The following is a 4,813-nucleotide window of genomic DNA, read 5'->3' on the forward strand; positions in this document are numbered from 1 at the left end:
CATAAGAAGGCAAATTCATAGATACTAAACAAGGTAGGATTACATATAGTGAAAGGATGACAGGAATGGGTTCCCTCATAAGCATGCCTAAAATAGTCTAAAAATATCAAAGACAACATACACCATGACCTGAAGGATACACTGTTCATTCAAAGAAAGGTTTTCCTATGAATTAATTAGTAGAAAAGTCAATTTTCTACTGTGCATTTGTGCCTTTTGCTTCTGGAAAATGCAGTGAGAGTCTCTGCTCACATTCCATTAGATCGTAAATGTATCTGGTGTCAGCGTTGCTATGGAACCAGGGGCCTGTTCGGCTTCCTGGGGTGTTACAGAGTATTTGTTAAATCTAGCTAACAAGATATATATTGTGTGTTTGAGTGGTCCAGACGCTACATTATATATAATATAAATGGTATTCCAAAATAATATTATATTATTAATATTATTATTATATATAGTAATGTACAACAAACCTCCATGATGTGTTGCAGCAGGCTGGAGCTAAACTCTGAAAGATTTTGGCCCTCCAGGAGCTTGATTGGGCACTAATTACTACAGTACAATATCCAACAGTCCATTGTAGAAATCCTACCATGGTTAATTTGTGCACTTATTATAATCATGAAAGCTTTATGACAGAAAGAGAGGTGCTGCAAATTGGTATGAAGTTTTTCTTGTTCATCACACATCACTCACACACACACACAGCGCTCTTAGGAAATAAGTAAGAGAACTCTCTACTGAGTAACTAATAATGAAGGTTGTTCCCGTTTCTGTTCACTGGTTTTTAAGCATGTCCAGAATGCTGTTCATATTTGTCTCACTGAACCTTTTAATTATGGAACGGTCTTGGCTTGCTTTACACACCCAGTAGCTTCCTTTGGTCAGACACAAGAATGCTCACTCGTTTGCTTGGACAGTCATGTTGACTAATTACTGCTCATCTAATTACTGAGTTTATGTGCTTGTATGCAGAGACAGCAGAGAAAGACATAGTTACCTTTATGCATGTTTCTACTAGTCTGATATTTTTGGAGTCTTTATCTCTTAAAGGATTAGTTTACTTCCAGAGTAAAAATTTCCTGATAATTTATTCACCCCCATGTCATCCAAGATGTTCATGTCTTTCTGTCTTCAGTCGCAAAGAAATTAAGGTTTTTGAGGAAAATATTCCAGGATTTTTCTCCATATAATGGACTTAAATGGTGGCCAACGGGTTGAAGGTCCAGATTGTAGTTTCAATGCAGCTTCAAAGGGCTCGACATGATCCCAGCCGAGGAATAAGGGTCTTATCTTGCGAAATGATCTGTCATTTTCTAACAGAAACACATTTATATGCTTTTTAACCACAAATGCACGTCTTTTTATTCTGAATATACTGTTTATATATTTTTATTCCACAATAAAGATTTCCTGATAATTTACTCACCCCCATGTCATGTTCATGTCTTTCTTTCTATGTGATCTCTGTCAGGTACGTGGTTTTCCAGAGCCCCAGGTTTGCTGGTTTAGGAATGGGAAGCTACTGATAGCAGGAGATCATTATTCTATGGAACAAAGTGCTTGTGGGACTTTTAGTCTGGCAGTCCAGGAAGTCCAGGATGAGGATGGAGGACGTTACACATGTGAGGCTGTCAATGATGCTGGGAGCCGCCAGGTTACCGTGGAGATCATTGTGGAAGGTAAAGCATCACCATGATGGGCTTCAGGTTTATCTTGAAAGGGTGGTCTAGACAGATCAGAGTCAATGGTCAGTGTTAGGGTTATAAAATAATCTATGCTGTAGATTAAGCAAAAAAAAAAAAAGATAAGAAGTCTTTAGAGAATATGTTGAATTAAGCTTATTTGTTGTACCTCATTGGATAATATGTTCATGATAATATAATAACGGGCACCAATTAAGCTTTTTTATTGTAAAAAATAAATAAATAAATAAAAATAATGGACTTACAATAACAACGACATAGTTACCATATATATAATACTATTTGCAGCTCCTCATGAAACCTCAGGAGCTGAAAGGCACAATTTAAAGAGACAGGAACTAAAACAGAGCATTTCAGACAGAGGGTGAAAAGAGATGCTACAGCAATGTAGCAAGCATACGTAAAGCATAACAACAAAATTTATTAATAACCAAATGTAGATCTTATGTAAAAACAAGAAACTGCCACTGAGGTGCGATAACTTTAATTCAACAGATATTCTCTGAAAACAATGTATCTTGTTTTAAGGATATGTAGATAGTTTACTGTCTTTCTGTAACGGTAGTTCTGCTAAGATGAAGCACATGATGCAAGGGTAATCCAAAACAGTCTTTAATCATAAATCCACAGGAGAACAAACAAGGAATCCAGGAACAGACCAGAACAGCAAAGCAAAGCATAACCAATGTTAATAACCGGCAACTGAAAGACCAGAACGGGGAGTATTTATACAAACACAAGAAAGGGACTAATGACTAATTAACAGGACACAGGTGAACAGAATGAACTAATCAAGGGAACTAAGGAAAACTAGGTCAAACAGGGCAGACAGAAAACTGACAGACATGTAAGCATACATGTAACATTTCACCCCTCCCCGGGAAGGCGCATCCTCATGCCGCATAGAGTCCAACTGAGGAGGGAAGGCAGGGATTCTGGAGGAAGGCGTAGAGAAGGAGAAAGGCAGGGACTAGGAGAAGGTGATTACGAGAGGAACCATGGTGAAGACGAATGGAGGAGCCAGGTGGAGATCCAGAGACCAGCCAGGATGGTGGCCCATGGTGGAGTCGCCGGAAGGAGGAGTCATGGTGCAGTTAGGACTGGCTACACCAGGGGGCCGACTGGCGGAGAAGGAGCCGCTGGAGGTGGAGACCCAGGTGAAGCCGAGCAGACGGAGAGCCAGTGCGACACCCAAGGTCCAGAGGGCCAAGGCGAAGCTGACAGCTCGGGCAACCAAGGCGGGAATTCGGAAGGCCGCGGATGAGCCGGAGCGACAGAGGATGAAGGCGGAGCAAGAGGGAAGGAGGAGCCTCACAGAGCCAGAGGGATAGAGTGACGGGGCGAAGTCAGAGGAGTGGAGTCCTAAGGCGGCGAATGGTCAACGACTGACCAAGGTGGAGCCAGAGAGACGAGGGAACCCGGTGGAGCCAGTGGGATGACGGGCCACGGTGAAGACAAGGGAGCTAAGAACCAAGGCGGAGCTGATAGGTCGGAGGACCGAGGTGGAGTACAGGGCTCAGAGGCTGGAAGCGGAGATAGGGGATCCTCACACCTGGGTGGAGCTGGAGACTGGAAGGCCCTAGGCGGATCAGAGCACCCAGATGGCACTGACTGATGGTAAGCTGAGGGACTGACAGGAACCAGTGGAGACAGGGCTGAGGAACTGGCTGGCATAAGAGGAGGTGGGAGAGGGAACTTAAGAGTCATAGGAAGCTCAGGAGACGCAGAAGAGCTGGACGGAACCAGCGGAGACTCAGGAGACACAGAAACACAGGGATCACCTCCACAACCCAGTCAATAAGATCATCCTCAAAAATGTCCAAAAGTTCCTCAGAATATTGTCCAGTGTCCAGCTGCAGCTCACTCTCTGCGGCAGGAGTGTGAGTGGGGCTTCCCTCCAAGCCCTTGATCTCCACCAAAAGTCTCTTCTCTGTGCAGCGGGATGACTGCTGGCTGGTCTCTGGTTCAGGAGTGGGGCTGAAGTTGTCTTCCTCAGCGGGGCAGACGGAGAAATACAGTCCATGTTCCTCAAGCACCCACTCCACAAAAGTGGCAAAACTCCCTCGAGGACCATCCCCAGACAGCTTTGCCTTGGACGAGGTGTTCAGTCCAACGTAATAAAATGCACATAGGCAGCTGTCTGGGTAATGAGTTAGATGTGAAAGTTCTTTGTGTGGTCCTCGAGGGAGCGATCCCCTTGTTCAAGGGAGCATAACAGCGGGGATATCCATGGCGGGGGAAAAGCAAAAGGCAAGGGAAACAGACAAGTCATCTGCACCTGTGTTGCAGCCTGGAATTAAACCACACCATGCTGGTTTCGTCTGGCCAGAGAAGAACTGGCCCCCCTGACTGAGCCTGGTTTCTCCCAAGGTTTTTTTCTCCATTTCTGTCATCGATGGAGTTATAGTTCCTTGCCACTGTCGCCTTTGGTTTGCTCAGTTGCGGGACGCTTGACAGATTACACACTATTGGACACTATTGGAAGAGAGCTGAACTGGATGATGACATCACTGAATCATCAATGAACTGACTTTAACTGGAAATGACTCTTTGTTATTGTCTTTTTGCATTATTGACAAACTATTTTCCTGTTTGACACTGTAAAGCTGCATTGACACAATCAGTATTGTATAAAGCGCTATACAAATAAAGGTGACTTGACTTGACTAATTAACAGGACACAGGTGAACAGAATTAACTAATCAAGGAAACTAAGGAAAACTAGATTAAACAGGGCAGACGTAAAACAGTGTAACGAATCAACCCATGGGGAAATATGAATAATTAATCATAACTAGTTATAATTAATTATAAATATTTAGATCCGCTGTAGATATTTACTTTACCTCTCAGGGTCAACTGTCTTGTCAATTCTAAGAACGTTAATTTCCTGGTTAAAGGAAATAACTTTCTTACTGTACAATTCTACAAAAGCTTGTAGCATAAATCTGCATGATTAAGTGACTCCAGTTATGAGCAAACAATGAACCACGTCAAGTGTGATACAAGTAAGGTTTTATTAACTACATAAACACTTAAACTAGTCTAACATACTACATAAACACATAAACTGGTCTAACATACACACACACACACACACACACACA

General features: G+C 42.9%; 1 pseudogene; it reads left to right on the forward strand.

The window, feature by feature from the left end:
• LOC107588259 (myosin light chain kinase, smooth muscle-like) overlaps window positions 1-4,813 on the forward strand; it is a 103,007-nt pseudogene that overhangs the window by 45,316 nt on the left and 52,878 nt on the right.

This window comes from Sinocyclocheilus grahami, unplaced genomic scaffold, assembly GCF_001515645.1.
Source record: "Sinocyclocheilus grahami isolate Dianchi unplaced genomic scaffold, SAMN03320097.WGS_v1.1 scaffold100.1, whole genome shotgun sequence".
Classification (NCBI taxonomy): domain Eukaryota; kingdom Metazoa; phylum Chordata; class Actinopteri; order Cypriniformes; family Cyprinidae; genus Sinocyclocheilus; species Sinocyclocheilus grahami.